This window comes from Musca autumnalis, unplaced genomic scaffold (genome assembly GCF_047663935.1).
Source record: "Musca autumnalis isolate F117 unplaced genomic scaffold, ASM4766393v1 scaffold_5, whole genome shotgun sequence".
Classification (NCBI taxonomy): domain Eukaryota; kingdom Metazoa; phylum Arthropoda; class Insecta; order Diptera; family Muscidae; genus Musca; species Musca autumnalis.
This window is the reverse complement of record NW_027412088.1, coordinates 11073956-11090398: the sequence shown is the minus strand read 5'-3', so window position 1 is coordinate 11090398 and position 16443 is coordinate 11073956. Positions and strand designations below refer to the sequence as shown.

Sequence of the window (16443 nt, the reverse complement as noted above, 5' to 3'; positions counted from 1 at the left end):
CCTTTTCGTCCTTTATTTTAAGAGCCGCTATAAAAGTACCACAAGATGACGTTTTTCAGCTTCCAAATGTTCTGCAAAAATGTCGCTCAGAAAAGTGATGCATTTCTGTGTGCTTTAACTAAGTTTTTGGTTGGTTTGTTTAATATTTTGTATTTTCTAACATTGTTGCGTATGTGCGTATGATTTGTATTGTGATTTTTTCTAATTAATAACAATAATACGTACTGGAGTTTCCAATGTTAAAAAATAGAAAATATTAATAATAAATTTTCATACCGAATTGGCTAATTTGGCCAAAAACAATAACACACAAACATTCCAGAAGGGACAATGGAGTTTTCTCTAACATCAATGAGTGCACCCCAATTCCTATTAGCTAGAGTCCGAAATGGTGTGTTGTAAAACATCACTTGTAGAGAAGTTTTACATGGCTGAAATACTCAGAAAATTTCGCCAACATAACTGAGGGGTATTTTGTCACCGTTGAAAATTTGATGATTTGCTGTTATGTGCGGCTTTTTTGAAACATAGGTAAATTTCCACATAAATTGGTAAAAAAAAATTTCCAAACATTATAATAATTCATTTAAGAAAAATATCAAAAATAGAAGAATGCGGTTTCTCCAATTAATCCCTGAGTAATTTCATTAAAATTAAAAAAATTCTAAACAAACAGGTCGGGGCAAATACAAAAGTGCAAATGGTCTGAATAAGGGCACTCTCACGCATTTTTCTGAGAATACAAAACCGCGTGCCTTATCGGGTGACAAAAGTTGTAGTTCAGTAAAGATTGAGTTTGCTAATATATAGTACATTTAAGGAATTAACAACGTTATCATCATCAAACCTAACAAAAAAGCAATGACCCAATATAGATTAAAGTTTCCGAAATATAGCTACTTCTTTATTCAGAAATTTATAAAAAATACGTATTTCCCAAAATAGGAAAAGCAAATTCGTCTTTAAGAGCAGCTTCCCATATTTTGGCCTAATTTTTCCGTTTCCATATAAAATATATTCTTGCCATCAATTTCAGTAAATAAACTAGACATCGTTATTGATAAACAAGTAGGTTTTTGGTCTGTAAAATCTAATGGTAGGAGAATACATCATTGTTCTCCCTACAAAGTTGTCAAACATATGCCCCAGCTTTTGTTTTTTTATCGCAGTAGTCTGACAGACTACATTGGTGGTACCAGATGTGTATCCAGGTTCCATTTCATAGCTAGTTGGGATAATGTTCCTATATTTTCTGCTGCGACTTTTCAATAACCTTCACAGAGACTGTCGAATGTAGTTTTTGTTGACCTTTGGACTGTCTATTTTGGTTGGTTTAGTTTGGCTTTTAGGTCAGGAATAAAAACAAGAGTTTTTGTTTTTATTTAGTTTTATTATCCAATATTTCGAACGTCCTCTACGTTCATCATCAGGGATTTTTAATTTCACTTAATTAGCTATCGGTTACAACATCTGCACTTCACAACTAATGTCCAACAGAGACTGTTAATTTGAATCCCTAGTAAAGTTCTCAACATCTCAAATTTTGGCATTCTCATCCATGTACGTAACGATAGAGCTTACGACTAAAATGGGGATTCTTATTGTTGGTCTGCTTTAGTACGAACCCAAATCGAGAGGATAACACGGCGGAATCGAAGAAGTCTTGTGACATGCACATGATTTCTAGCATTGAAGGGAACAAAATAAACCAATATAAGCCCGTGGCAATAGAAGCTCACCCATAGGTCGATTTTCTTGGCATTCGATTTTCTTGATGTTCGAAAGAAAAAAACATAAGAAGCAAAATACTTAAAAATTCATGCTCTGTTAGCACGGACCATGAGAGACTGACCGCATAGACCGCCGCGGTTGGATAAGAAAACTTATCTAGAAATGACATGGTGGCTAGTTTTTCCAAGGATCCAGTCTTCAGTGTGAATGTCCATCTAAAGATGTTTGAATAGCGACATGGCCATATAATCATATCTTGGACCAGGCCTTTATATCTTATCCATGAGTAATATATTGAGTCACCGTAAAAGGTGTGCCTTTAGTCAATGGCGACGATCTTTTAATGGCGTTGACAGAACGCTGTTAAAAGAAGTCGGAATGTTTGTATGGAAACTATAAGGCTAGAAGGTGGGTTTCTTCATTTTTAGGGTTAATCTAAAATGTAGAATATTTCGTAGATACATCTTACTTCGAAATTATCGGTATACATGACCGATTGAAGCATCTTCGACCATTACGCCGACGTCAAGCCAAATGATGAATTGTTCTGTACCAAAAGCTTCTCCGTATGCCGGTAATCCAGCCAATTGGAACTTCCTTCTTTAATCGTCTGGACAGAGATGTCATCGGACCTATCGCGAATAGTTTGAATTCGGAAAAGGAGGGTTTTATTAGTATGAGCTGTAATGGTATTAACCGAATTTCTAGACGTGTACCAAACAGGATGTTGAGGAGTGAGCGCAAACTCTTGTAGAGGACAAATTAATCAACAAAAGGGGTGCTGTACGGAAATGTCAATAAATAAACAACTAAAGAAGTAAAAAAGTGTCAGGTATACCCTCAGCCTGTGTGATTTGCATCTTTAATTAAAGACAGTTCGAATACCGGCAACACAACAAAAATCCTTTTCACCAACATTTTTGTATTTGAGGGGTTTCCAGAATTTGGAGGACTTTTTTGAACGTACGATTTGGATGGAATCTCAAACGTGTTTCGGTGGAGGTACACAAAGGAATGTATCAACGTAGTCTCTTTTGGAAGCGGATCTTATTTAGGGAGTAATTTCTTTTAATTTCTGCCATTTCAATTGGTATATCAAGAAGTATGGACTGGGCACCTGAATAACATAGTACTGCTGTAAACAGGACAAGAAGGACAAAATATTACGAAATCCAAAGTTAAGACCAAATCGGTGTCTTTGTTTATGAAATATCTGGCGTACCATGTTAGCGAATATTTTTGATATTTTGCGGAGGAGGTACCAGAAGGGGTGGACCGATAAAAAATATTTGAACACAATCAGTTACACCGTTACAACGCATTATTTGGTCAAAAGTTGTAGTGCGCAGTAGCCACTAGCTTTCGGGTCAATTTCTCAGGAAGTATGGACTTGCCTTGTATCGTCGTAAAAGCGGCCCGAGAACAACCTATTGCAAAAAAAAGGATCAAAACGAGAGCAGGCTATATTCTAACCTGATCTATCACCGGTGGAAACATTATGATGTACAATACATGGACCAAATCCGTTACTTCCTTCGAGAATTATCGTGGGCATAATATTTGCTTAAATTTTTAGAATATTGTGGGGGTACACGAGGGAATGGATCGATATGACCCATCTTCGAACATGGGTTTCGACAAAATATTACGAGGATTGATTGAGTCGTTCGAGAGTTATCGTGGGCCCCAGCCAGACAAACGGACATAGCTAAATCGACTCCACACTGTCTGGAATGGATTTCGTCCAAACATACTTGGGATCTATAAAAATTATAGCGTCGTAATAGGACCGCGAGAAGTATCTGTTTTAAAAAATTTCTAAAGTATCCGTTGCCTGGCCGATGGTTGAACTTCTACGAAACTTTTTTAATTTGTGTGGGAGGTACCCGAAGGAACGTTCATATGACCGCTCTTCGAACCTGAGTTGGACCAAATATTCACAGGTGCAATGTTTGGAACCGATCGACTGATCCGTTCGAGAATTATCACACGCTCAACCAGCCTTTCAGAGAGACAGGCGGACAGATTGGGCTAAATTCACTCCAAATTGTCAGAAATTTGTTTCACCCAAACCATTTTTTCGAGGAGACAGATTTTTATGGTATCAAATTGTATACGTCCACGTTATCCAAAGTGTTGAAGGTAGAATGTTTCCCTTAGCCTCCTTATTCAAATGAAGGACGACCTACCATTGCCAATCTGTGTAAGCCAGCTGATCAAGTACCCGACCATTAAATTATGTATAGGCTTTGGAACATTGGTCCTCCAAACCATTGAAAATTCAAGGAAACAAGCAACTAAAAAAAATGTTTCTATAATCTCAAAAGAAAACTTTTTAGAAGATATGAGTTTCTTAATAATAATGAGTCTTAACACATTTTAGATAGATGATCACTACCGACCGCAAGAAAACCATAAAAAACTATACAAAATTTATATTAAATTGAGTCTTCGTTTCTCCCAACCCACAAACTTCAAAATTAAATTGTCTTCGCCCTCTGAATTGCAGTAAAACTTTATTCAAACTGATGTGTCTGAGTATCAAGTGATGATACTTTCGCAAATAAAATGATTTATTTCTTTTTTATTGTTGTTAAATACCTCTGCCCCTACCAGCTAAGCAAGCAGACAATCACTCTTCTCAACATTAAACTATGTCTTTCACAGAAACTAGAAAATTTTAGGCAAATGTAAAGCGAAATGGAAAATTGCACTAAACTTCTTTATCCCAGCTTATCTGGGCTATAAAATGATTTTAGAGGCCATAGAGAAGAACTCTAACCTTAAAACTCATATTCACCTTCAAAGTTTTAATTTCCATGCCAAGGACCGGACTGGACTTTAAACTGAACGAAACGACGTTTATTTGCCAATGCTAATGAAATGAAAACATCTTCACTACAAACTAAAGAATCTTCTCAAAATGAAAAGTTTTACAGCTAGCCCTGAACAACAACAACAGAAACAACTTAATTTATGCCCAGTTTATGGCTCTTAAACATTTCATTAGGTGGTATTAAGAAAGGGCAGGAAGACGGAAGAGAAATCCTACTACAACTTTTCTCCCCTATTTCTTTTTAAAAAATGTTTAAAAGTCTTTAACATTTATTTTGTTTTGTATTTTTATTTTCCTTTTTTCTGTTTCTGTTTTCTCCCACCCTAACCCAGACCATAATTCAATTGTATTATTCAACGCAACAACAACAGAAAAAAACGCCAAATGTTATGCTCTAGTTTATGGTCCATCCGCCAGCTGTAAACTATGCAAGAGTTTGTTGCCTTCATTGTTGTTGATTACATACTTGTCTTACTCCTAAAAGTAGGCTACTGCTAAAACAACAACAAACCATAAAGTTTTTGCTTTGTTGTCGGGAGTTGTTTTCTCTTTTTGTCTTGTGCAACATCATCCTAAGATTGTACATGCTTGCCCCATGCAGTTGCCAGCCAGCAGCCGAAAGAAAAGTGTGTAGAGGAAGAACCTAAGTATTAAAGTAAACCATTGGTAACTCAAAAGGTTCACAAGAAATTCCTGTTTTTGTTTCTTAGTTTTTTGTTTTCTGGTATTCTTCATAGGTTTGAGAAATGTAATCAGTTTTGTCCAAAACTTTGTGACACTTAAATTTAGGCCTGACAAAAATATTTATTTTCCTAATAGTCGTAAAATTGTATTTAGCGATGATTATCTTTTGGCCCTGCCTGTCATAAATTCTTTGGTCTTAGACGGGCTTGATTTAAGTTGGCTGTAATTTTCTAGCGTATTTTATCGTTTCACTTAAGTGTATCAACTTAATTGATTATATTAGAAGAAAATGTATATATTGTAATTAGTTTTGTCTAAAGCAGAAATTGTTTTTGTTTTTGCTTATGGAAACAAAAGATTGAAAAAAAAAATCTTATTTCATTCTTGCAACACAACTTCGTTGATTGTTGCAAAGTTACCTGTCCAACAACATGTTGAGGTGTCGAAATCGTTTGGGGAATTAATAATATTGGGAAGTAAATCAGGAACCCAGAATAATGAAAGATTGGACATTGTGATATTTCTTCAAAACTTTGCTGCAGTTTGGAAATAAATTATGTCGGTCCACTCCCTCCCATAAGTTAAACTTAAAGGCTCTTCGAAGATCGTTTATAAATTGTTCGTGGGAAAGTCCATATTACCCGACATGTTGACCCGAAAACTCTAAAAATATCTACGGGGTATAGAGGATCAGAAATGTTTCTTTTTTTAATTATGTAACGTTTTTGGACAAAAATATTTTAAGCTTTCCTTCAATTCAACTTTCATCAAAAACGGCCAATAGTTCCTGGTGAATTTGGGGTGAAAGCCAAACTTTTGACAAAAATGTTAAATTCTGCATTTTAGATTTTTCTAAAAATACAGTCCAAACTGGCTGTAGTTTGGTATACAGAGTTCTATGTGAATATTTAACAAACCTACAAACTCTTTTCGCGGTAGGTCTAAGCTTTCCCGAAACCACCATATAACAGTACACACATATTTCGAAGACGGTTGGAGGCAGAACTCTTCATCAAAAATTCTCGATCAAGAATTGTATTCTATAGCGTCTCTAAATATGAAAAAAGTATATCAGTCAGGTGGTACCATTAAATATGGACTAAAGTAAATACTAAAACCTGAACATATACTGACAAATATTAGCAGGGATTTATTTACAGCAAAAATAGGATATATCTGTGGGTACCGTTATATGGGTGCCATATCGAATTGTGATATGTCACCAAATTTTGATGATAAGGTTTCCTCTGCCAAAAAAGCTGAATGCCGAATAACAGTCACATATACAAATGTATTTTGAACAAGTAAGAAAGTATCAGAGATATACCCTGAGCCACTGACTAAAAGAAAAAACAAAAAAAACAACAACAAAACCAAACCAAACACAATAACTATGCCGTATATAAAATATATTGATTTTGTATCAGGAGTTTGCTATAAAATATGTATGTACCGTAATGTGGGGTTAAACCAAATCATTGACATATACCAAACATTTTTAGTAACCAAACTTCTTTATAAAGGACTCGAAATATTAAATTACGTTTTTCTAAGTTTGAAAGAAATTTTTGAAAAAGTATTAGAATTATCGTGCACAATTTCCCTTTTACTATGTGCCGGCAGGGTTTTGGAGCTTTTGGGCCATTATCATAGGATGTTTTGGCTTACTCCGGAAAAAAAATGTTGTAAATGAGGCCGCTCGAACAACCTACTAAAAAAAATCAAAACGATGCAATAGGAACTCTTAAACGTCAGTTTATACGAATTTTGTGTGTGAGGTACCCGAAGGAGTAGACCGATATAGTCTATATTCCAACCTGATGCATAAATGGATGAAATAATACGATGTGCAAAGTCTGCACCAATCAGAAACTCCCTGCGTGAATTATCTTGCGGATTTGTCATTTTGGCTGGGGCTGTCAGGGTTTCTTGGAGCTTTTAGGTCAATATTTCAGGAAGTATGGACTTGCGCAAGAAAAATATTTTACCATCGTAAAGAGAGCCCCAAGGAAAACTTAGTGAAAAATTTCAAAACGATCCGAGAGGAGCTCTTAAACTTCACTTTATCCGAATTTTGTGTGGGAGGTACCCCAAAAGAGTGGACCGTTATAGTCCATATTCAAACCCTGTCTATGTCGAAAGTTATCGTTCACACCATTTTGCAGAAACATTTTGAACTTTTGTGGGGGAGTTACCCGAAGGAGTGGACCGATATGGCCCATTTTTAAACTAAAATTAAGATTGGACAAAATATTACGACATCCAAAATTTGGTTCGAATCGATTGATCTGATCGAGAGTTTTCTAGCGCAACAACCAGACAGACAGACGGCCGGACATGGCCAAATCGACTCCACATTGTCTGAAACGAAATTCGTCCAAACATATCTAGGGTCTAAAACCGTTATTTCGTTATAAGTGTATGTACCCTTTCTAGCCTAAACGTCGAGGGTATAAAAAATTGGAAAAAATGAAATAACGCGGTTTTTCACATTTTCCCCTGAGTAATTTTACTAAAATGAAAAAGTGTTAAACAGGCAGTTCGGGACAAGTACAAAAGTAAAGACAGTATACTCAGCGATACCACTGAGTTGTCTTTTCATTTGTTTTCTCTCTCACGTACACTGTGCGTGAACAAAAACAAACAGAAAACATCATTTGGTTGTTGCTTTTTTTCAATCATAGATTCACACATGCATTTGTTTTGTTTGTATTTCTCTGAGCGTCGCTGGTCTTAAACCATTTCACAGATCGAGATGAAATTTTAAATGCAAGTTTTATCCAAATCTTCCATCAAATTAATGAAATCGGTAGAAAGTACATATATATCCAAAGCATATATCTGAATCTGAACCGAGTGTCCTTTGGAAAAAATTAACATTCTCAATTTACACTCGAGTAGGATAATAAAATTTGGTATTCCTGCAAAGATCACTCGATATTGTAAGATGACTGCAACTGATACTCCGTCCTCAGTTAAAATAGGCAAGAACCTCTATGGACAGTTCAGTACCAAAACAGATTTCAGACGAGGAGACACCCTTTCGTGTGACTTATTTAACAAGCTGCTGGAAAAAGTTATCAAGATGAAAACGTCAAAAGAAATGAAAAATTTATACAAATACGATAGTCAAATTTTACTTGCTTATGCTGACAATATTGACCTTTAACAACACGCAGAGAAGAGATATTGTGGGAGCAATCATATTCTAAGAGCAAAATAGTGTATTTTAAACATTTGAAAATATATATAGTTGTTTCGACCATATATTTTGTGTCAGGAAACATAATGACACAAAATATATTGTTTCACCAACAATATATATTTTCAGATTTTTAAAATACACTATTTTGCTCTTAGAATATGATTGCTCCCACAATATCTTTTCTCTGCGTGAAGGTTGCTGAAGTGGTCTGGAAGTAAACAGCTTTAAGACCAAGCTGATGGTATCGACGCAAAATGCGTCCCTAGAACACGGAACAATTACGGGAGTTGGTTCATATAATTTTAATGCAGTTGAAGACTTCGTCTACCTCGGTACCACCATCAACACAAGAAGGAACATCAGTTGTGAAATAAGAAGAAGAATACTATTGGCCAAGCAGTGGTTTAAGTAAGCAGTTATAAAAAAAAAACACATCTCGTCAAACAAAAATAAATTTTACAAATTAATGATACTACCCATGCTAATTTATGTTTCCGGTGTGTTTATGGTGTGTTTGAGACAGAAATTCTTCGCAAGATCTACCGGACAATATGTGTTGAATGGCTGGTTTTAACTCAAAGATAAAAACTTGATGTCGATTTTTTTTTTAGGCGGCAACCCTAGAATGTTTAGCTTTGTTAGATGTTAAGATTGCCATAGTTTGAGCACAATTGGAAAATGTTAACTCGTGCCACTGGGCCTTAAAGTTTCCTTAGTAATTTATATGAGCCCAACGGTGAATTTTCAGGAAAATTTTATGGAAACTTTGAGGTCCCAGTGAAATGTGCTAGCATTTTCTAATTGTGCCCAAACTTTGGCAATCTTAACATCTAAGAAAACTAAACACTTTAGGAGGTGCCGCCTAAAGAAATCCGACATCGATGGTTTAAGACCATCCTAGTGTTGATGGTGAATATCGACGTCGTATCAGCTATACAACGATACCAGTATAGTTAAAAATATCGAGGTACAACGACTACGATGGCTAGTCCATGTCATAAGGATGAGCGATGGTGAACCCGCTAAAACGACGTATAAATACGGAAGGTCAAGGCTTCGATGGTGCCAACAAGGGTAAGACGAGATTGCAAAACTTGGTATTCCAAATTGGAGAAATATAGCAACAAATAGAGAGTTATGGAAATTATTTCTTAGTTCGGCTTATAGGGCAAATGTCCTGAAGAGGGTCAACTAAGTAACTGAATAGAATTTTGTAACTCTTTTTTTGTTAACGAAAAACTGCTTATAATTTCAGTAATTAATGACAATTTTTGGTACCTTCGCTATTGAAATAAAGTAGTCGTTAAGTCCTGCCGATAGCAACAGTGTCGACTATTATTTAAACTTTTCATTCATTCACTCGCGTTTTAATTTTATCGATTTTTGTCGGTAACTCAAAAAAGAGTTACATAATTCTACTACAGGAATAAAATATGGGTTTCCCAAAACCGTCCACATTGGATTAGCTTCTTAACTTCCTGTTACTGCCTGAGTAATATGTAAAGTATTATGTATCTATATGTGGATTTACGTACATATAAAAAGTTTAATTAAATTCAAAAGTCTTCAGTTTTAGAATCCCTTGACCTGGGCTCACATCTGACATTGTGTAAATTCTCAAACACAATATTTTACACATTTATGTATCAAAACAAAATAATACACATAATTGAATCAAAACATAATGGCAATATAAAGAGGTGGGCGGACCTATACCTAAAATTTTCAGGTGGAAAGTTTTGTACTCCCAACAAAGACTAAATACCAAATGTTAGCCATTTCGGTGGAATATTGAGGCCACTACCTTCAAAATATCGAAAATTGAGATGTACCATTCTATGGGCTATATGAAGGCGTGGACCTATACGGACAAATTTATAGGGGAAAGCTAAATACCAAACTTCAGGCATTTCGATGGTTTTATTCGGTCACAACCTTCAAAATATCGAAAATCGGGAGGTACTCTTCTAAGGGGGCTATATTAAGGCGTGAACCCGTACCGAAAAATTTCTGGGGAAAGTTTTATATCCCCAATGAAGACTTACTACGAAATTTCAACATTTTCGGCAGAATATTGATGCCGCAAAATTCAAAATACCGGAAATACTGAGGTATCGTTCTATGGGACTATATGAAGACGTAAACCTATACTGACAAATTTCATATGGAAAGTTGTATACCCCCAAAGACGACTAAATACCAAATCATCATTTCGTCATTTCGGTGTATTATTGTGGCCACAACCTTTAAAATACCCAACATAGGGAGGTACCGCTCTATGGGGGCTATGTATATGAAGGCGTGGACCTATACCGACCAAATTCTGGGGGAAAGTCTTATACCCCCAACGAAGACTAAGTAGCAAATTTTAGCCATTTCGGAGGAATATTGAGGCCACAACCTTCAAAATACCGAAAATCGGGAGGTATTGTTCTATGGGGGCTATATAAAGGCGTGGACCTATACCGACAAATTTCATATGGAAAGTTTTGTACCCCCAACGAAGACTTAATATGTACCAAATTTTAACAATTTCGGTGGTATATTGATGCCGCAAACTTCAAAATACCGGGAATCTGGATGTACCGTTCTATGGGGGCTATATGAAGGCGTGGAACCATACCGACATGCCAACAAATTTCTGGGGGAAAGTTTTATACCCCCAACGCAGACTAAGTACCAAATTTCAGCCATTTCAGTGTGATAATAAAGCTAAACCCTTCAAAATACCGAAAATCGCGTGGTAGCGTTCTATGGGGACTATATCAAAACGTGAACCGATATAGCCCATTTGCAATACCAAACATCCTAGGAGTAATATAAACTTCTACACCACATTACAAAGCTCTATCTTAAAAATTGCGAGCTTCATCTTGATTTCAACAGACGGACGGACGGACAGGCGGACATGGTTATAACGACTTTGAATCAGGGCTTTGGAGTCGGAGTCTGGAGTCGTGAAAAAAGCTCGACTCCGACTCCGGGCAACATTTTTTTCTACATTTATCAAAAGAGTTTTTATTTTTTTATGATAGAGAGATGAACTTTAATAAAATTTTGATAAATAGTTTATTCATTTTATAGGAAATCTATGAGTAAACTTGTAAGCAAAGGATTTATTATATTTAGTAATGTTCCATGACAATAGAATTGTAATTGTATCATTCAATATGAATCGATTTCTTAATATACCATCACATTTATGACAAAACTTATATACACTCTGGAACACTAGTTTTAGATCACACATATTTATACTTCACAATATAATGTGGAAAAAGTATTATGTAAATCTACCAATTTTTTCCAAAAGATATTGTTTTCATCTGTTTGATAACACCTTGAGCTACTTTCGGATTTTTTTGTCGAAAAATATTGTACATTTTTCTGACAAATGGCCGCCTACGAAACACTGTTTTTACTAAAGCAGTTTGCGGTGACCACTGTAACTCGAAAACGAATAAACCGATCAGCATATGTTTTTCTGGGATCATTAAGAGCATAATAATATTGTACTTAAGCATAACGGATTAAAAAAATATCCATTTAAAAAAAAAAATTGTGAACTGTAGAAGTCAAAATTTCGACTTTTCCTAAAAAAGTTTTTTCTCTATAAATCCGTCAAAAATTGTTTTTAAAAGTCTCTTGCTTAAGTGCAATCTTTTTATACGTGTAATAATCCCAAAATGCCATTTTGAGAAAACCGTGTTTCAAACTTCGATTTTACATACAAATCACAATGAATTTTCTCTTTCTAACGCTCATATCTCAGCTAATTTTTATCCGATCGACATATTCTATTCTACATGTACTTTAAAATGAGTCAGCAACAAATTTTCGCTTTCGTAAAATCTGTAAGTTACAGATTAATATAAACCCCCCTTTTGGCATACCAATTTTCATATTTCGACAAAATAAAACGAAAAAGCTATGTATGTGACCCGTCCGTCAAAAAAAAAAAAAAATTAATCAAACTCGTCAGTTCTACTTGTTTTTGTTTTAAATTGATAATCGGAGGGTATACTCGTACACATATTCCGGCAAAATCTACTGAAACTTTCTCAATTCTTTCTGTTGTTTCTTTTCGATATAAGATGCAGCAGATTCAATACGGAACATCAATTTTACATCGCATTGCATTACAAAATGCCTAGGAGAAAACAACAGATAAGCATACAGGGTCCTAGTATAGGAAAATTTTAAAAATTTAGCATATTTTATTAATTTTTAGTGGTATAGGAAATTTCCCTCGGAGTCGACTCCGGAGTCGGAGTCGTGAAAAAACTGGCCCGGAGTCGAAGGAAAAATGGCTCGACTCCAAAGCCCTGCTTAGAGAATATGAGACACTTTATAGGGTCTCCGATGAATATTTCGATGTGTTACAAACGAAATGACAAAACCTAACAGTCCAGATATTAGCACAAAAAAAAAACAAAAACGATGTTCCACAACATCCCGTTCGGTACAAGGGAGACTTCTCTCATATCAATGAGTGCACCCCGATTCATATTTACCTCAATGATATGGGACCTACTGTTTATCGCCGAGTCCGAACGGCGTGTCTTAAGACACCACTTGCGGAGAAGTTTTTCAAGGCTAAAATACTCAGGAAATGTCGCCAACATTACTGAGGGGTATTTTGCCACCGTTGAAAAATGTTTGATGTTGCCTGGCCGGGGAATCGAACCAGCGACCTTCTTCGCGCAAGTCGGGCGTGCATACCATTGCACCACGATGGCACCCAGATATGAGAACATTTTGAACAAAAACGTGACGAAGCGGCCCCATACTTTTAAAAAAACCGGGACAAAATCGACTACAATCAGTTTTTATGAAAAATGTGCCGATCAGTTTCTTAAAGCGTGGTTTTCTTTATTCCAGATTTATCTAACTCCAGATATAATAAAGTATTTTTAATTTTCTTTTATTTGGCGATTAACTCTCTCTCTCTCTGCTGCTAACTCTAACTCCCCAACAAAAAAATCCCCTAAAAAACGATAAAGAAAGAAGAGATAAATTACTTTAAAGTATTAAGACCATTTTAAGAACTTTGCTAATGCAAGCCTCTTAGGAAAAAACTGTTTCTTATTTTTTATTGCAAAGCTTCCTAAGAATTCCCATTGCCTGCCTGCCTGCCTACTACAACATCTTTTGTGCAAAGGGTAAACAAAATTCGTTTAGAGCTTCTTGTTGTCACGTTTAGGAATTCTTTAAAAAAGTTTTTTTCGCTCTCCTTTATTGTTGTTACTTTTCGTGTTGCTGCTACTTTTACTTTAAATAAACTTTTAATCTCTTTTGTAACAAAAAAAAACAAGATGAAAAATAAACAAAGTTGTTATTGTCATTGTTTGCTTACTTTTATTTGTTGTCCTTGTTGTTTTGTTGGTTATGCTGCGTTGTCCTTCTTTGTGGGGTTGCGTGTAGCGTATTACAGCTACTCTTGTTACGTTATGGACTATTGTTTGACGTGTCCAATGACTAAATTTGCATAATTTCTTTATTGATCAAGAAAAAGTTTCAACTTGAATTTAGTTGGTCGTCCAGGAAGAACGAAAAAGAGAGTGAAAGCTGGGAAAAGTTATGGTGATTCAGGAAAAAAACGTCGTTTTTATTTTGAAGAACATAAGGAAGTTGGTTTGGTTTATTAAATTTGCTTAACACTTTTTGCGGTTAGTGAATTATTAAAAACAACAACGTGATTGAGATGAAGTTTCAGACTTGTGTGTACTTGATTAGGTTTTTTTTAATACACTAGGTAGTTGTTTATTAAAAAGAATTTCCAGAAATAAACTTTTTGTGTATTTTTGTTACTTTTCAAAGGTTTAAATTTATGATTTTTGAGTTTGAGCAAACGAAGATTTCAAATCCACTTGCTAGTCATCGTTATTTGGATTATTTATGATATTTGCCATTTTTATAAATTTTAATAGTAATTTTTTTATTTTTTAACTTTGTTGTTTGGGAATTTTTATTTATTAATGTTATGATTTTAATTTCATTATATTATTCAACAATCCAAAATAGGTCATATTTCACTTATTCATAATTTTTCATTATTTATTTTTTTTATTAAGGTCGTCCTTATATTGTGATTATAATTTAAAATATAGTGCTGTATAATTAATTTTTTATTATTTTCTTTTTTATAAAGTGCTTAAATAAATATGGAAATTTTCACATAATTTGAGATTTTTGTTCCACTTTGTAGTTTATATATTTTTAGAACATTTGAAAAATGATTTTTTCTGAATATATTTCCAATTCACTTTCGTTCTGCAGTTATTTTCACCTCACACTTCGTATTTTGTAGCACTCTTCTTAAGATCACCCCAAAAGTATGCTTTATTTTTTATAATTTATTTTCCATTGTACACGAAAGAGTATGTAGCCACTTCTCACTTTTTATATTTTTTCTATTTCTGTGGAAGTGCGGTAATTTATATCCATATCCAGGATTTCTTTCGCAGGCCACCTACACCATAAAACACCTGAGACACAATACTTTCACCTCACAAAGTTCGTATGTTCTTCTTTTGTTTTTTGTTTGTTTTACACTTTTCTGCGTTTTTTTACTTTTGAAAATTTATTTGTTCACTCAGCCAGAAATGAGGCGACATAAAAAAGTGGGTGAACAACCACATGAAACCGAACAACAAGGAGAAAAAGTTGCATTAACCGCACACTTGTACTGTTTACCCATAAACACACATAAATACGAGTTGCATAGAACACATATGGCCGCCTTGAAGTATGCCTTAATTTATAGAGACCACATATTCCAGAACAGCTGTATCATCATGACTAGCATGCACAGGCATGAAAGGTAATATGCTAGGCAGGTAGATAGGTAGGTAGTTGGTTGGTAGTAATGCCACAAGATGATGTTGTAATGAAAATGTTAAAACCGCACAACCGAACACCAGTACAAAAGTTAGAAAACTCTCAAAGTAAATAAGAAGAGCTATTTTTAATTATGTTTTCCAAAAGAAGGTTTGTTTAGGAGCTTTTGTTTCAACTTCATGCCACACTAACTAAATGGAGGCCTGGTTATTTTTATTCGTATTACAGGGTTATGTCGAAAAGTAATTTATTTGCACACAAAACACATATTTTGCCAAATTTCACTTAAACACTTTCAATATCAATTTTCTTTTCTTATTCTTTTCCAATTTTTTTGGGGGTAAATTTATTCACGCTTCTAGGCAAACAAAATTTGTTTTCACATTTCCTTTTCTTTCTTGCTTTTTGCACAAAATTTGTTTCCAAATATTCTGTTTACACTGTAAATTGTGCGGACTTAATGGGGAAAAAAGTAGCTCGCAAAAATACCGCACGTTACTGAAAACGCGTGCTTAATTCACGACTCACAGGATAACACTACTGCTGTTCGTATTTGTCGTTATTACACATTCTGCACACAGACAATACAGACAGAGGCGGCTGCTGCTGCCCCAACTGGTGGCATTCGTGTATTTGTTCTTATCAGAATTCGTTGCTCTCCACTTCGTTAGATGGTTGGCACTGTTAATGGCCCTGTTTTCAGGTTGATTGCCGTTTGCTTGTTTTGTGTGTGTGCCTCTGCTAAACATCGACTTATTTTGCCACAGGCATTTAGATTTGTTAACAGTTTAAATGTTTGGATGAGTAAATTCCGCAGATGGTAGTGTGTTGCTCTGCACAGCGAGAGAACTCCCCTCTCTCTTTTACAGGCTTTGTATAACGGTATTTATGTAAACATAAAATGTTACCGTTACATATTAACATTCTCTCCCACTTTCTATCTCTCTTTCTTGTTATTCTCACTAAAAATAACATTTCTGTGTATAAGAGTTATTGACCTGTAAACAAAACAACAAAATAACTTCACATTTGTAATCATTATTACTTTAATCGTCTGTTTTCTATGTAAATCTCCACATTAACGTGAAATCAGCTGTTTATTTTGTTTACAGAAAAAAATTAGAACGAAACAGGATATTTAAAGGAA

General features: G+C 35.0%; 1 protein-coding gene across 2 annotated transcripts in view; it reads right to left on the bottom strand.

The window, feature by feature from the left end:
* The window catches only part of dpr1 (defective proboscis extension response 1), a 541854-nt gene extending 525970 nt beyond the window's left edge, over positions 1-15884 (bottom strand). Inside the window, exon 1 of one of the 2 annotated variants that reach the window (XM_073988758.1) lies at positions 13813-15884. The gene's annotated coding sequence lies outside the window, so the exon portion shown is untranslated. The remainder of the gene's footprint in view (positions 1-13812) is intronic. The other variant, XM_073988757.1, reaches the window with a different exon arrangement.
* Positions 15885-16443: the final 559 nt, after the last annotated feature.